At 43.7% G+C, this 18223-nt stretch overlaps 1 protein-coding gene and 1 long non-coding RNA gene across 6 annotated transcripts in view; both read right to left on the bottom strand.

Moving 5' to 3' along the window:
- CCDC167 (coiled-coil domain containing 167) overlaps positions 1-18223 on the bottom strand; it is a 117798-nt gene that overhangs the window by 38499 nt on the left and 61076 nt on the right. The gene's annotated exons all lie outside the window — the stretch shown is intronic.
- LOC144585838 (uncharacterized) lies at positions 12900-18213 on the bottom strand. The gene is made up of 2 exons (XR_013540412.1): positions 14494-18213; positions 12900-14412 (listed from the first exon to the last, which is right to left on the bottom strand). It is a non-coding gene; the product is annotated as an uncharacterized LOC144585838 (long non-coding RNA).

The following is an 18223-nucleotide window of genomic DNA, read 5'->3' as shown; positions in this document are numbered from 1 at the left end:
ACCTTGTAATGAGAGTGAAAGAGGAGAGTGCAAAAAACGGCCTGAAACTCAATATAAAAAAAAACTAAGATCATGGCCACTGGTCCCATCACCTCCTGGGAAATTGAAGGGGAAGATATGGAGGCAGTGACAGATTTTACTTTCTTGGGCTCCATGATCACTGCAGATGGAGACAGCAGTGACAAAATTAAAAGACGCCTGCTTCTTGGGAGGAAACGATGACAAATTTTGACAGCATCTTAAAAAGCAGAGACATCACCTTGCCAACAAAAGTCCGAATAGTCAAAGCTATGGTTTTTCCTGTTGTGATGTATGGAAGTGAAAGCGGGACCATAAAGAAAGCAGACCGCCGAAGAATTGATGCCTTTGAATTGTGGTGCTGGAGGAGGCTCTTGACGGTCCCCTGGACTGCAAGGAGAACAAACCTATCAATTCTAAAGGAAATCAACCCTGAGTGCTCACTGGAAGGATAGATCCTGAAGCTGAGGCTCTGGTACTTTGGCCATCTCATGAGAAGAGAAGCCTCTTTGGAAAAGACCTTGATGTTAGGAAAGTGTGACGGCAAGAGGAGAAGGGGACGACAGAGGATGAGATGGCTGGACAGTGTCTGCGAAGTAACCAACATGAATTTGACCCAACTCCGGGAAGCAGTGGAAGATAGGAGGGCCTGGCGTGCTCTGGTCCATGGGGTCACGAAGAGTCGGACACGACTAAATGACTAAACGAACGAACAAATACTGTATCATCTGTGTATCAGAGGTTGCTAATAACATCTTCATTGACAATGGTGTTGCAAAAATTCTAGTTCGTTTACCTCTGGCAGGAGCCAACTTTTTAGGGTGCCTGTGAGAGACAAAAACACCACAAAATACGCAGGATTGTCATTTAAAATTAAAGGGTAAGGTTTATTATGCAATAAATCTACAGAATAGAGATGGCTGGAGCTTTCATTGCTCAGATCAAGTCATTTTGCCATAGCAAAAGAAAAGTTATTATTTTGTAGAGATTTCACTCATAATAAGCTGAGATCATTAGATCAAAACATTCTAGCTTCTTGATAGTTTACATACATTTCGTTCTGGCACAGCCTTGTATAGAAAGCATGTTTTTATTCTTTTGGCGCCCCTTGATGCTTTTATATAAACATCAAAATTATACTGATTACACAGGTACAAGTGTAGGATGCAATAGCTGTTTTGTATTTGGAGAACAAATAGTTAAATTACTGTATGATATTATAAGTGATTTCAATATAAGAAATGTCAGTTCAGCCTTACCCCTTATCTTCCCAGCCTGCTTAACTCTGAACTGGGAGGGCAAGACAGCATCCTTGAGAAGCATTTAGGAGAGGAAATTTTTTAGGGGAAAGTTTTTTTATGTTTTATGCTGGCCCAGGTCTATTAATGCTAGCATAAGGCTTTTTTGATATATTGATTCTATATACTGAAAAGGAAAGAGGGAACATTGATTTTTATAGCAATGACACTTGTCAATGAATCATCACATAGTTGTTGTGGGTTTTTTGGGCTCTTTGGCCATGTTCTGAAGGTTGTTTTTCCTAACGTTTTGCCAGTCTCTGTGGCTGGCATCTTCAGATCTCTCTCCCTTATCACAACAATACGCCTACAACAAAAACCACGCTGATCACCATAATCACCCATCTCCTGAAAAGGACAAAAGCTGATCCCACAGCTATAAATACTCAACTATCCAAACAAACTGCACCAGAGCACAGACAGAGTTCTGACTCCTGTCCTCTGAAGATGCCAACCACAGAGACTGGCGAAACATTAGGAAGAACAACCTTCAGAACACGACCAAAGAGCCCCAAAAACCCACAACAACCATCGAATCCCGGCCATGAAAGCCTTTGAGAATATATTGAATCATCAAATGTTTCTCTAAAGATGTCCTCAGAGTACAGAGAAACAGTAGTGAGTATATCCACAATTGTAACACCATTCTTTACATTACTGTGTCTAAAATCTGACCATCAACATTAACTGCAGCTTCTTATTACCAGTAACGTAGGTGTTGTTTTTCATGTTTTACAGCAGCGCTGAGTTCTTAGAATTTTTCTCTGCTTTCTTTAGCTTTATCAGCACTTGGGTATACAGGTATACAAAATTGATACCTCTGAGATTTGCCTTTAGTTGGATAAGTGTTACCTGTTCCAACTAAGAAACAAACTAATCACTGCTACATTTTTTTAATGTTACACAATTCCATAATGGTTCTGTACATTATTACTGGCCAAACAAAATACAATATCTCCAGCCTCTAAGTGTATTCTGCCAGATCCTAGCCAACTAAGTTCATCTACTGCAAGATCTGGATATTCATCCTTTTCATTTCTTCTACTGCACTGTGGATTTTTCATACTTTACGTGTTTCACACATTAACGTAACTTTCAGCCAAGAGATACTTAGCATCTTTCAGCTATCTAAAATTTTCTGGAAACTGCAGGCCTTTTTGCATTTCTGCTTAGCCATAGCGAATGCATTTGGAAAATACAATGTGGTGGTTCGCCACTACCTTCCCCATCTCAATGCTGTAGCCAATTGTAATGGCAGCTTTCACATCCAAAGTCTTCCCTAGTACAATCCAAAAGGTATCCTTTGCTTTTAGTTTAATTTGAACCAACACTGATGCTTCCCAAGGTCAGGTGGGATTTACAGGCAATTTAGTTTATTGGGGCTCCGCAAACTTTCTAGTTAAACCCCTCCACTGGAAGCTCTTGACTCTTTCAGGGGTCAGTTTACTTAACTGCAGCAGAATATTTGGCACAGTCAAAGCGCACAGTGGTACTACAGACTAAAGCTGGTCCCTGGGCTGATCCCTCTGCAGTTCCTGGGGACCTTATAATCTAAATTCAACCCTGGGGAGACTGAGGAAAGAGATGAAAGTGGGCTGGAGGGTGGAGTCCAATTTTGAGTAGTCAAACTTTGGGTGCGTTGGGGTTGAAGGAGTTACTTTAGATTTGTATGCTTCTGAAACACTCTCCAAAAATAAGCACTGCCCTCCACAGAGGCCTAGCCAAGGCTAAGTAGAGCAGAAAATAATAAGCACACTGTTCCTCTTAGTGAATCTTAATACAATAATATACTTTTGGTCACAATGCTACATTGCCCACATGCAGCAGCCTTGAATTCCCATGGCTGGTGCTCTTGTTTGGCAATACATGTTAATTTTTAAGTACTTGCTCATGATGCTGTCACTTCCTATTTCCCTAAACTTTTTCTTGTTTGACTGCCTTTTAAGAACACAAATCATTTAAACCCCTTTCTCCAAAGTGCTCTTAATACGAAAATACAATCCATTCTCCCCTGAAATGTAAGTTGCTACAAGTGTTAACTCTATTTTATAAAGTGACTTTGATACATCATCCACTGAAAGAGTGAGCTGAAACCCTCCAAGCCTTGTAGCACAGTAGTTAAAACTCCTGTACTGCAGTGAAAACTCTGCTCACAACCTGGATTCAATCCCAGATAGCCGGCTCAAGGTTTACTCAGCCTTCCTTCCATCAAAGGTGGGTAAAATGAGAGTGAGTGAGTGGGTGGGTGAGTGAGAGAGACAGAGAGAGAGAGAGTGAGAAAGAAAGAGTGGCCTGCATAATTAACTTGTAAACTGCCCCGAGAGTGCTTTAAGCACTATGGGATGGTGTATATGCAGCACTTTGCTTTTTTTAAAAAACAAAACAAAGAAATCTAGCTGGGCCACCATGTACCTCAACCAGGTGAAATATCACATAGCAGTTAAGTAACCTGACCCCTGGAATCTAGCTGTCATAGGCTTGTAAGAATAAAGTACTTGTACGCATCGCTGGACCGCTCCAATGTTGCTGGCAGTAACAACAACATGAGTTCCTGGTTGTGAAAATGACAAAGAACAGACTTTATTGCAACCTAGGATGAATGGGATCAGGAAGAAAGTCCCTGCACCAAGCCCCCCAGAGTACATTCTTCCTAGAGAGTTCCCTGGTAAGGTCACAGGGTGCTTAAGAATCCTAGTCTCAAAAAGTGGAAGGGGAGGGTGAATCCCAGCCTTGGTTGAAGCCCTTCATGGATGGCCAGTAAAGCCAGGCAGGGGGTAATGGTGCCCACTCTTCCGCTCCTCCTGGAGCCTCCTCCATCTGTCCCACTGGCACTTTCATTGCCAGCATGGTAGCTGGGTTGGAGTGGGCATTGCTGCTCCTGTTGGATGTTATGGGCACCAAGGTTGTGCTGAAGGTGTAGTAGGCTCCTGGAGTCCTGGTTCTGGGTTCCCTCATTCACAGCCCTTTCTTCTACCCAATGGATGAACCACAGGGACTTCAGTCTGGGGCTTCTCTTCCCAGTCACTTTCCACCTCAGCCAGGGCCCAGAGTTGGGGACCCCAAGCTTTAATGGCTTTTCTCCACATTGCCTGCTCCACCAAAGTCCCTCTTTTTCCCTGAAGGAAGCCCCCAATGCCTCCCAGTCTTTTTCATTTATCCCAGGTGCCACTTTGCACTCCCTCCTTGTAGGAGGCCCTCATTAGCCAGCTCCCTCATAGGTACCTGCTGTCTTTTCCCTTCGGAACTATGGCCTCAGAAGTCTGGAAGCTACGGTCTCAGATGGCCCACCCAGAGCATCGGTGGTAAACTCCTTACGGTATTGTTGCTGTAAAATGCCATTTTTGTTGTTGTTTAGTCGTTAAGTCGTGTCCAACTCTTGGTGACCCCATGGACCAGAGCACACCAGGCCCTCCTGTCTTCCACTGCCTCCTGGAGTTTGGTCAAATTCATGTTAGTAGCTTTGGTGACACTGTCCAACTATCTCGTCCTCTGTCATCCCCCTCTCCACTTGCCCTCATACTTTCCCAACATCAAGGTCTTTTCCAAGGTGTCTTCTCATGAGATGGCCAAAGTATTGGAGCCTCAGCTTCAGGATCTGTCCTTCCAGGTAGCACTCAGGGTTGATTTCCTTTAGAATGGATAGGTTTGTTCTCTTTGTAGTCCAGGTCAGTGGTTCTTAACCTTTGTTACTCAGATGCTTTTGAACTGCAACTCCCAGAAACCCCAGTCAGCACAGTTGGTGGTGAAGGCTTCTGGGAGTTGCAGTCCAAAACTCCTGAGTAACCCAAGGTTAAGAACCAGTGGTCCAGGTGACTCTCAAGAGTCTCCTCCAGCACCACAATTCAAAAGCATCAATTCTTTGGCCGTTAAGCTTTCTTCATGGTCCAGCTCTCACTTCCATACATCGCTACTGGAAAAACCAGAGCTTTGACTATGTGGACCTTTGTCAGCAAGGTGATGTCTCTGCTTTTTAAGATGCTGGCTAGGTTTGTCATCGCTTTCCTCCCAAGAAGCAAGCGTCTTTTAATTTCGTGGCTGCTGTCACTATCTGTAGTGATCATGGAGCCCAAGTAAGTAAATTCTGTCACTGCCTCCATATCTTCCCCTTCAGTTTCCCAGAAGGTGATGGGACTAGTGGCCATGATCTTAGTTTTTTTGATGTTGAGCTTCAGATCATTTTTGGCGCTCTCCTCTTTCACCCTCATTAAGAAGTTCTTTAATTCCTCCTCATTTTCTGCCACCAGAGTGATATCATCTGCATATCTGAGGCTGTTGATGTTTCTTCCGGCAATCTTAATTCCGGTTTGGGATTCATCCAATCCAGCCTTTTGCATGATGCATTTTGCATATAAGTTAAATAAGCCGGGAGACAATATACAGCCTTGTCGCACTCCTTTCCCAATTTTGAACCAATCAGTTGTTCCATATCCAGTTCTAACTGTTGCTTCCTATCCCACATATAGATTTCTCAAGAGATAGATAAGCTGGTCAGGCACTCCTATTTCTTTAAGAACTTGCCATAGTTTGTTGTGGTCCACACAGTCAAAGGCTTTTGCATAGTCAATGAAGCAGAAGTAGATGTTTTTCTGGAACTCTCTGGCTTTCTCTATAATCCAGTGCGTGTTAGCATTTTGGTCTCTAGTTCCTCTGCCCTTTGAAATCCACCTTGTACTTCTGGGAGTTCTCGGTCCACGTACTGCTGAAGCCTACCTTGTAGGATTTTGAGCATAACCTTGCTAGCGTGTGAAATGAGTGTATTTCACATGCTAGCTAGAAAATGCCATTTTAACTTTACCTAAATAGCTGTTTCTTAATAATACATCAATAGATGAAGCAACATTATTCATTAGACTGGATGCTGTGGAGTTCCACAGATCCTGCAAGACCAAATTTGCAATGACAGCTAGCTTTCAGTTACCTTTCACTAATCTGTTACTCCCTAATGGCCATTTGTTCTGAATGTGTTTGAACTGCTAATCATTATGTCACTATCTATTCAGAACAACTGCATGAGTAAATTTCATCTTGATCTTTTTACAGATACCAAATGAGATGCCAATCCATTCTTCTATGAAGAGTTATGTATCGCCAGAACTCTTTTACAATCTGCATTAAAAGAAACTGGTCCAAAATGAGCTCTTGTATTTTGTCCCTCATATTTTCTGTAACCGGGTAGGTGGGACTTGTCAGCCCTGGAAGGCAGCCCATCTAGGAGAAGGAAAACTCCAAATTTAAACCTCCACTGCCTTGTGGCTATATCCACTTATGGAAAGGGCTTCAGGAGATAACCTCGAGGCAAAATCCGGAGCCGGAGTCCCGGAGGCATTTTCTTTCACTCTGCCAACTCCTGCAACGTTGCTGGAACCAGTTGTATTGGCTCTTGCCTTTCCACTGGACCATTTCAGCGATGTGGAGAGGGGGGATTTGCTGCTTGGGTAACAGCCTATCCTCCATACTATTTTACCCAGGCTTCGTGCTCTGGAGAGGACACTCCAGCTTCGCATACAGCGTCGAAACAACACGGGAAGTAGCAGTTACCGGTTATAAGTCTCTGCTCAATTGGCGTAGAGCAGGACGCCAGGGGCTACTTCTGACGGTGGGAGAGGTCATTGCACCTCACTAGGTAGATACCGCCCGCCTTAAGCTGGGCAGCCCCCAGCCAGTAAGGTGCTACCTCGCCACGGTCTGTTAACCTCACGGGGTGCGTGGGGTTTAGGGTGAAACCCGACAAGCAGATCGACAACCGTGCACCATGCAACAATCATAAGAAAACTTCTGCCCTAAAGCTGGGCACCTGGAATGTACGGACAATGACCCCTGGCTTTCCTGACTACGGCTTTCCTAATGACCTGCAAGAAATAGACGATGTGCGCAAGACAGGTGTCATTGACATGGAACTGAGTAGACTGCAGATGGACATTGTTGCCCTGCAAGAGACAAGACTGCCAGACTCGGGATCTGTCAAAGAAAAAAACTTCTCATTCTTCTGGCAGGGAAAACCATCGAATGAGACCAGGGAATATGGTGTTGGCTTTGCAGTCAGAAACACTCTCCTGAGATGCATTGTTCCACCCACTGTGGGGAGTGAAAGAATCCTGTCTCTGCAGCTCCACTCATCAGCAGGACCAGTAACCCTCATTAGTGCATATGCACCAACACTGTCATCCACTACAGAAGTGAAAGACAAATTCTATGACGATCTGGCAGCTACTATCAAAAAAGTCCCTGAAAGAGAGTCACTGTTCATTCTTGGAGACTTTAATGCTAGAGTTGGTGCTGATCACAATTCTTGGCCCACTTGTCTAGGCCGTTTTGGCATTGGAAAGATGAACGAAAATGGCCAACGCTTACTGGAGTTTTGCTGTTACTATGGTCTCTGTGTCAGCAACACATTCTTTAATACGAAGCTGCAACACAGAGTTTCCTGGAGACATCCAAGATCCAAGCATTGGCATCAGCTCGATTTGATCCTCACTAGACGTTCTAGCCTTCCTAGTGTTACGATCACACGCAGCTACCAGAGTGCTGATTGCGATACTGATCACTCCCTGGTGTGTAGTAGAGTAAAACTGCGAACAAAGAAATTGTATCACATGAAAAAGGAAGGAAGACCACGTATTGACATCAACAAGACTCGCAATCAAAGAAAAGTGAAGGAATTTGCCCAAGCACTCGAGGAAACCCTTCCAGGTCCAGCTAATGTAAATGCACCTGAACGATGGGAACACTTCAAGAACACTGTCTACAACACCGCCTTGTCCACCTTCGGCAAGAAGACCAGAAAGATGGCTGACTGGTTCAAAGCCCATTCGGAGGAGTTAATGCCAGCCATTGAGGATAAGAGAAGAGCTCTAGCAGCATACAAAGCCTGTCCTAGCGAGTACAACCTGCAAGCTCTTCGAGCCGCTCGTAGCCAAGTCCAACAGGCTGCCAGGAGATGCTCCAATGACTATTGGCTTCAGCTTTGCTCTCAGATACAGATAGCAGCGGACACAGGTAACATCAAAGGAATGTATGATGGTATCAAGCAGGCCTTAGGTCCATTACAGAAGAAATCTGCTCCCTTGAAGTCTACTACAGGTGTGATCATCCAGGACCGAGCACAGCAGATGGAACGCTGGGTGCAGCACTACTCCGAGCTATATTCCAGTAAGAATGTAGTAACCGAAGAAGCATTAAATAACATTGAGTGCCTGCCTGTCTTGGAAGAGCTGGACAGCGAACCAACCCTAGCAGAAATAAATGCGGCCTTGGATTCCCTCACCTCTGGCAAGGCACCTGGAAGGGACAACATCCCTGTTGAAGTGCTGAAATGCGGTAAGGAGATCATCATCACCGAACTGTATGAAATCTTTTGTCTCTGCTGGAGGGAAGGTGGAGTACCACAGGACATGAAGGATGCAAACATTGTCACGTTGTACAAGAACAAAGGTGACAGGGGTGACTGCAAAAACTACCGTGATATCTCTCTTCTTAGCGTTGTAGGGAAGCTGCTTGCCCGTGTTGTGCTGAAGAGGCTCCAGGTGCTTGCAGACAGAGTCTATCCGGAATCACAGTGTGGATTTCGAGCAAACAGATCCACCACTGACATGGTATTCTCCCTCCGACAGTTGCAGGAGAAATGCAGGAAACAACAACAGCCACTCTTAGTGGCCTTCATAGACCTTACAAAAGCATTTGACTTGGTTAGCAGGGATGGCCTTTTCAAAATACTTCCCAAGATTGGATGTCCACCTCGTCTCCTTAACATCATCAGGTCCTTCCACGATGGAATGAAAGGCACTGTAGTTTTTGACGGCTCCACATCAGATCCCTTTGACATCCGAAGCGGAGTGAAACAGGGCTGTGTCCTTGCACCAACACTTTTTGGGATCTTTTTTGCTGTCATGCTGAAGCATGCCTTTGGAACTGCAACAGAAGGTGTCTATCTCCGGACTAGATCAGATGGAAAGCTCTTTAATCTCTCTAGATTGAGAGCGAAGACCAAAGTCCAACTGAAATGCATGCGGGACTTCCTCTTTGCAGACGATGCAGCCATTGTTGCCCACTCTGCTGAAGACCTCCAACAACTCATGAATCGTTTCAGCAAGGCCTGCCAAGACTTTGGACTAACAATCAGCCTGAAGAAAACACAAGTCATGGGCCAGGGTGTGGACTCACCTCCCTCTATTACCATCTCCACACAAGAATTGGAGGTTGTTCATGACTTTGTGTACCTTGGCTCAACCATCTCTGACACCCTCTCTCTAGATGTCGAGCTGGATAAACGCATTGGGAAAGCAGCCACCATGTTCTCTAGACTCACAAAGAGAGTATGGCTCAATAAGAAACTGACAACACATACCAAGATCCAGGTCTATAGAGCCTGTGTCCTGAGCACACTCCTGTACTGCAGCGAGTCCTGGACCCTTTGTGCCCGGCAGGAGAGGAAGCTGAACACCTTCCATATGCGTTGCCTACGACGGATTTTTGGTATCACCTGGCAGGACAGAGTTCCAAATAGAGTAGTCCTAGAACAAGCTGGAATTTTCAGCATGCATACATTACTGAAACAGCGACGTCTACGCTGGCTTGGGCACGTTGTGAGAATGGCTGATGGTCGGATTCCAAAGGATCTCCTATATGGAGAATTAGTGCAGGGAAATCGCCCCAGAGGGAGACCACAGCTGCGATACAAGGATATCTGCAAGCGGGATCTGAAGGCCTTAGGAATAGACCTCAACAGATGGGAAACTCTGACATCTGATCATTCAGCCTGGAGGCAGGCAGTACATCACGGCCTCTCCCAATTTGAAGAGACCCTTGTCCAGCAGGCTGAGGCAAAGAGGAAGTCACAAAGGAAGCAAAACCAGGGAGCTGGACAGGGGACAGATTGGATTTGTCTCCAGTGTGGAAGGGATTGTCACTCTCGAATTGGCCTCCTCAGCCACACTAGACGCTGTTCCAAGTCCTCCATACAGAGCACGCTACCATAGTCTTTCGAGACTGAAGGATGCCTACTACAATTTTCTGTAATCATCAAGAGAAATGAAATCATTCACAGAATGACTTAGCATGTGTGACCTGCACCAAAATGCTGCAGTGCTTTTCTTCATGAGTACACTTGTTCCATAATGGCTGAAAGATGCCCTGCAGCTGAACCTTACAGGAGGAGGAGTTTCAGAAGAAGTGGAAGAGAGACATTTTTCCCTTTCAAGTCTTTCTCTAATATTGCTCCCTTACTGCTCATGTTCTCAGCTTTAGCCCTCCAAATTTTTTAGGCTTATACAACAAGACATCTTGGTCAACATGGCCAATGATCAAGAACTCTTGAGAGTTAAAGTCCAAAATAAATAGATGGCCAAATGTTGAGAATTAATGCTAAACTGCTAGAGGACTCAGGTTTGGGGCTGGTTATCATTCTTGAGCTTGAGTATATACCGTATTTTCCCATGTATAAGACACCCCCATGTATAACCCCCCTTTTCTAACCCAAAATTTCTTTCTTTACAAGAATGTGGAGGGGGAAGGCAGGGATCAAAGCGCTTTGATTCCTGCTTTCCTTCTCCACTTTATTTGCAAAAAGCTACTTTCCCCGTCCACTTGTTGCAAAGAAAGTGGAGGGGAAAAGCACTTTCCTCGCAAGAAAGTGGAGGGGGCAAGCAGGAATCGCTTTCCCCCTCCACTTTCTTGTGAGGAAAGTGCTTTCCCACTCCACTTGTTTTGCAAAAAGATGCTTTTCCCCTCCACTTTTTGCAAAGAATTAAGCAATTTAAATAAAACTTTAAGTGCAAAAATTACATTTGTTTCAAAGAATGAATAAAGCAAAGAACCAGAATAAAGTAAATTAAAGTGAAATAAAAAGAATTAAATAAAATAAAACCAAAATAAATAAAAATTAAAAATAAATAAAAATAAAAATATAAAGAAAATAAACCCAAGATTCCCCCCCCCCCCCAAGCAGTCCTGTCCCACTGCACTCTGGCTGTAGTTCTTATTTTGCCCAGGAAGTTGTTGGTGTTAGGTTTACGTTTATGGGAATAGAGATTACAAACAAAGCAATGGTCCAATAATAGAAGGTGGGGTAAAAGTAGGAGGAGGATAGATGGTAAAAATGGCACTACCATTGCCATTCTCAACAGCAGGGGATTAGGTGAAAAAACCTTACTGTACATTTCCAAACGGCCCCCCAGCAAGTCTCCCAGCTCCTATTAAAGTTCCACAGTGAGCCTTCCAATTCCAACACTCCACCAGCCCCTCAGCGCTTCTCAGTTGCCCAAAACGGCTCACCAAGTGTCGCAGGGGAGCTTTTGGAGTGAGCCAATGAGTTTCCCAAGTCCCCGCCGCGCTGAGGTGCACCTCTCAGCCACCCAGCACCGGGCTCACCAAACCTTATGGATCCTTGTAAGTCGGGCTCCGCAGCGCGGGGTTCTTCCGAGCCTCACGAAAGCAGGCTCTAATCGAATTTCTCAACGCCGAGCTCCGCCTCGCAGCTTCATTCCCTCCAAGCAGCCTCTTTCCCATCCTCGAAAACCACCACAGCCTTCAGACAGCCTCCAACAGAACAGCAAACTCCAGAATGTTTACAAAACGAGGGGGAATAGTATGAAATTAAAAGAAAAATAACCAGAAAACAAAAAAAGAAAAGGAAAAAGAAACAGACTGGAGTGGCGGGGAAACGCTTCCGACCAGCTACCAGTCCGTCATCTTGAAAATCCTATTTTTTAGGGGAAAGTGTCATTTTATACACGGAAAAATATGGTATCCTTCATCTTCACCCCTTAGCCCTACAACATATCAACATTCTGTACCTCCTCAAAGCTTATAGGGCCTTGCAAAGCTGGGTGGTTTTTTCCCCAATTTCAATTTAATTTGCAATATTATATGTTTCTGTGTACCCAGGAAGTTACCCAGACATGTAGAAATCACTACATCCAGACCTAAAGCTCTCTTCAATCTCATGTTTTAACTTACTGATAAATAGGACTGAGATAGTCAGATTGTTGCAGCATCTATGCATATTCTACCATATATCTTCTCATCATTGTCAAGAAAAACTGCTGGATAGCTCAGTGGTTTAGGCATCTGGCTGTAGAGTTAGAGCTTGGGAGTTCAATTCCCCACTATAATTCCTTGACAGAGGCTATGCTCCATCGCGTCCCTTCCAGCTCTGCAGTTCTAAGACTGGTTATTATAACCAGTCCCATCTTTTATTCACTGACCCTTAACTGGGGTTTGTTTTCATGTTTTGACCTTTCCGGAGCAGGGAAAGAGGTATCAGGAGACTGGTATCTAGTTGTCTCATGTGCTCCCAGAGGCATCTGGTGGGGTCACTGTGAGATACAGGAAGCTGGACTAGACGGGCCCTTGGCCTGATCCAGCAAAGCTCTTCTTATGTTCCTGTTCTGACAGTGAGCACCACTTCAACAGCCCTTCAGTCAGTTTCTATTCTTAATATTCGACATGCATTTGTTTCAAAAATTATCCGTTTATATATGTATCCTTACGTGTGTGTGTAGCTTAAAAAATTAGCTTTCATTGTACTAGTCAATAAATGCAACTGCTGCTGGAATTAGCACTTTTACCATTATTTATATTGATAGGATGGGAAAAAAAATGCTGAAGGAAGAAAACAACCCCTTTCACAGCACAACTGCAGGCAGATTTCTGTGCAAAGGAGACCATGCGCTATTGCTCCCCAAGGCTAACACTACTGCAGAGGCCAGGCTCCTCATGATTAGTGGAGCTTGAGGTTCTATATCCCAGAATTTCCCATTTGTGAACATTTTGTTGCACTGGTCAGGTCAGCAGATGCATTTGATTAAATCAACACATCACCGCGTCTGAGCAGGGGGAGTTTTAATAAGCTGAAAAGAACTGCAGCAACTAGAGTTGAAGATTTTGCAACATAAGGAGGCATACCAGTGGGTATAACTCCTCAGATTGTAAAGGTAATGAGTATGAAAGACAAGAGGGCTTGGAAATGTTGCAAAGGAAACACCAAAGGACTCTGACAGCTATCCTTCACTCTGCCTTTGCAAGTTGGGGTGGCAGAGGGAGTGACAGCTGAGCCAAACAACATGAGGGGAAACGACATTAAGTGCAGAGAAAGCAGTGCAAAAAACCCAGGTGCCTTGTCACCCAGGCACTGATTTAGATATTGATTCTGGCTCTTCATAACAAATCCTGGTACCTAGGAATAGTCCATTTATTCTTCCTTCCATTCTTGGCTCAGACATACAGTATGTGTCACTTTCAATACCACTGTCTCAAATTATCTCATTACACAGAGAACACACTGAAATCAAAGCCAAACAACTAAGCAGCAGGGGTGGTGTATGTAAGAAGCTTAGAGGTAACATCTCCAAAGCCAACTGCAAAGGTGGAACAGGTGGGATCTCTACACCTAAAAGGAGGTCTTTTGATTATTCATTTAATTTGGAAAGCATCTTCAGTGATGGGACAAAACTGACCAGGTAAAATAAAGCTGGCTGGGCAATTCCATGGATTTCAACACTGTTCAGGAGTTCACTTCCTCAACTGTGTCTCCTGGGAGAAGAGCCAACTTGCAAGGCCTTGGGCAAGCTCCATGGTACCAGCACACGACCAGAAGAAGAAACTGGTAAAGCCCTTTTTAGTACTTTATATCTGGAAAAACCTGAGAAGGGTCATCATAAGTTTCAGTTGACTTGACTGTACACAATTTATTATTCAAAAATATTCCAAAATACCAGTCATAGTCAATCAAAATTATAAAAACAATGATTGGTATTATAGAACAGATACAGGTTTTAACCGAAAACCTAAGTATCTGTTAAATATTGGCACAGTATGTATGCTATTACTAATATTGCTGGTTTTTGTAGTTCTGATGGTGTTATTTCTGAGATATGATTATGATGAGGATTCTAATTACTGTACATATTTAAAATACAGCCTTTCCCAATGATCATGTTAGGTTCCACTCATGATGGAACCTAGTGTGCAGGGGGGTGGAGTCGCACATGGAGGGGTGAATTTGCGTGTAAGAGAGGCAGAACCCTGTCCAGTGGGGCCGAAAATTAAGAGGCTACATTGGTCACATGCCAGCAGCAGGGCCGAAGCTCTGGGCCACAATCTCACCCCCCCCCCCAAAAAAAAACCCTGTTCCTCTTTCCCTTTCAGCACACTTTTGGCTGCTAGGGACTGATCCTGCCACAGGAATGGACCAACAGGACGGTTATTCTAGGTTGCAAACTGAAGTATGTGTCAACTGAAGTTGCACAATTTAATATGTGTTTCTTGTTTTTGCCTATACTCTATGCAGACAGCTAGGGTAGAAGAAACCAATTAACTGCCTTTAATCTTTTTTCAAAGTCCTACAGGCTGTTTGAATGCTAACTACAAAATGAACTTCCATCAGTTAACATAAAAGTATGTTGCCTTTTCAACATTCAGTGTGATATTGTTTGTTGTAAATACAAATCAGCAAGACACTGCTTAACTTTGCTAGTTTTTGCAAATTCTGACTGGGTCATATACCTTGGCAACACTGCTGTAACGATGATGAGGCACTATTTATCCTATGTTTGGCTCTCGATGAAGAAAAGATAAACAACTATTGCCAAAAGTTTTAACTGATCACTTCCACTGAGTTTCTGAAAGTAGACTGAGTGCCATCCAAATAACTCCCCACCTCTACTGGAAAGGCTCTGTTAACTGTTCCCCAGAGCTTGGAAAAATTCCTGTTTTGGATGAAAATTCCCAGAACCCCCCAGCAAACATGGCCACTTTCTTGGCTGTCCTGTTTTTGTACCACATTTGCAGTACTCCAGTTTCAACCTCTGCATTCAAATGTACCTACTTCATGCTACCAAGATTGTATGACCATCTAGCTCAGTATAGTCTATTCTGAGTGGCAACAATCCTTTGAATTCTAGATTTTAACAGTTTCCAACTGGGGATACTAGAGTTAACCCAGGACCTTTTGCAACCAATCAAATGCTCTGCCATGGAGGCTGAGTGAACCTCCATGAAATAAAGACGAGGTGGAAACATGAGGTGAAAAGAAAGCACTCCATACTGCTGTGTATGTAGGGGTACCTCTTTTGAACACTCAGGGCAGAGGGTTGTCTGGAAAAGGGAAACCAGCAGATAAGGGATAATGTTTCTGTCTTTTTAATGTTTTGAAGAGTTGCTGACCTGCAAGCCTGCACATGGAGGTTGAAACATCATAGTAAATTCTGTGCATAAAGGTAAAGGTTCCCCTTAACAAATGTCCAGTCCTGCTCATCCCTGTTTCCAAGCCGTGGAGCCAGTGTTTTGTCCGTAGACAGTTTCCGTGGTCACGTGGCCAGAGTGACTAGACATGGAATGCCGTTACCTTCCCATCAAGGTGGTACCTATTTATCTATTTGCATTTTTCCATGCTTTCAAACTGCTAGGTTGGCAGGAGTGCTGTGCATAGACCTGATCAAACTCTCTTTAGGCCTATCTTTTCTAAGTTCCAATAGTTCTTTTCTCACTTTTTCCAAATCGGGTGTACTCTATCGTTAATTTCCAATATGTCCACATTCGGAGCATATTAGTTCCCCATCAATGAACTACCATAAATTTGGGGCATCATTATACGAACAGATGATACGTCCAAAAAAAGCCCACCTGACAGGAATCACTTTACTTGCATTCTTGTCTCCCATGTAGTCCCTGTTTCTACAAAAACTGTTTCCATGTCCCTATTTTACCAGTAACAGCCAAAAGAAACCATATAAAAATCTAACAGTCCAATATCTGCTAAAGAGGACTGCTGTTATACCTGGAGCCTGATCCCAGGCCAAAGCAGATATTTATTTATTTTATTTATTCAATTTATATATAAGACCAAATGAATTCCACAATGCATTTGGTGGTACACAACACGACTGCAGTCCTGCTCTTACTGGCCTTAGATTCAGGATAAGCAAAAAACTGTAGAGAATTCAGAAATCATAAGATTAACCTATGACAGAAGTAGGAAACCGGTGGCCCTTGAAATATTACTAGACCAGAACCACCATTATCCCTGTCTACTGGTCATTCTGGACAGGGCTGGTGGGAGCGGGGGCCCAACAAATTTGAAGAATTTAGGTTCTCTATCTCTAACATGGAGTTGATTGATTCAAGCCACCATAGGTTAAGAAAACTTAAATTCTACCTCTGAATTTTTATATCATTAGCTTATTCTGCTCTTGAACTGTTTGTGTTATATTATTATTATTTAGTTCATGAAGAAAAGTGGGCTTGTATATATTTTTAAAAAGGCTTCTATATTGCAATTACTATATGCTGCAGATAGTAATCATAAATTGACAATACCTTCATGCTCTGCTGGTTAGCTTCCAAAAAGCATCCACTACTTCTACCTAACTGCTGTTGTTATTATGTGCCATCAAGTTGTCTCTGAATTATGGTGACCTTATGAATGAGCTTTGTCCAACTATATCCCCCAAAGGAATGTCATTTAATCCAGGATTAGGAAACAACTACCTCTCTGCATCTGCTAGCCTGAAATACACATTAGCGCCAAAGTAAAAGAAACAGGAACTCTAGTCAGAAAACATCTGGAGGACCACAAATTGCCCACACAATTTATTCAATTCACTGCCACTTTTTCTAGAGAGTCTGTAAGTCACTGCGGCATTCCACACCTACCCTTTGCAGCATGCTGTCACTTGCTATTTTCAGTCCACTGAACTCAGCCAGACCTCTTCCATGTAAGCAAAATCACAGTCGTTTACTCCAGAAAAACTTCATCCCCGTGGTTCTACATTTCCAGTCTACCTTTATATAAATCTGTAATACCAAAAATCTGAATAGAAGCATTTAACACCTACTCTGTATGAGACTTTTTCTTTCTTTTCCTTTCTACAGCATGCACCTCTCACAAATGCCATTAGTTCTGCCTCTCATGGTGATTTCCCTAATAAAAGTGTCATACATACATTAGTTTAGCAGTCTCTCCTATAATCCTATGAACTAGACCAGTATGATGTATATTACATTTATGTCCTACCTTTGTTCTAAAGAGCTTGAGGCATCAAATAGGTTCTCCCTCTCTTGCCAATGTTATTTTGTACAGTGTGTTAGTCTGAGAGATTGTAATTCGACCAGGGTCACTATGAGCTTCATGCTGAAGTTACCTTTTTAAATTAAGTCTCCCTAGTCCAAAGATGCTGCCAGATGAAACTTTTATTATGCAAGTGCCCTCTTTCATTCATGGAATTTGTCTACGATTACTGTACTATTCTCAACTTTTTTCTGATTCTTTTGTTTCCCTCCACTTCTTACCTTTTTAATGTTTTCCCCCTAAATCTGTTGGAAAAAAAAAAGTCAGAAGAACTACACAGGGGCCCAAATCCTACTAGACAAAGAGCAGCCAGTGCAAGAAGCACCCACAACCTTTCTGACACTAGCCACCACTACACACTCCAGTGGCTCTTATGGCTCCATCCTAGAAAAAGGAGCTTTGGAGAATAAAACAAGTTGCTGAATGAATTCGTGACTGAGGAGAGCTGTGCTAGGCTTTCTGTCTCCACTCAAAGAGTTTGAGATCCGTAGCCCACCAGATGAACTCCTACTCCCATTCCCATCAGCCACAGCCAGCCTAGACAGTGGTGAAACATGATGGCAGCTGTAGTTCAATATCGGCTTCTTTATCAGCGCTGTCTTAACCAGCCTAGAACACATACAGGGTTAAACTGTAAACCCTCTCGGTACAGTCCAGAATCCCACTATTATCCCCCAAGAGAGGCAGCGCTTGCCCTCACTCCTCCCAGGATTCCGTCTCCCACCCACCTACCCCAACACTGGCCCATTTATGGGACCGCCCCTAGACAGCCGCCTTGCTCTACCCACGTTTCCTCCTCCCTTCCCCCCCCCGTCGCCCGCCGGTTGCTCAGGCAACGCTCCGC

The sequence above is a fragment of the Pogona vitticeps genome, chromosome 1, assembly GCF_051106095.1.
Source record: "Pogona vitticeps strain Pit_001003342236 chromosome 1, PviZW2.1, whole genome shotgun sequence".
NCBI lineage: Eukaryota > Metazoa > Chordata > Lepidosauria > Squamata > Agamidae > Pogona > Pogona vitticeps.
Note: the sequence above shows the minus strand (reverse complement) of the source record. Positions and strands in the feature narration are given on the sequence as shown.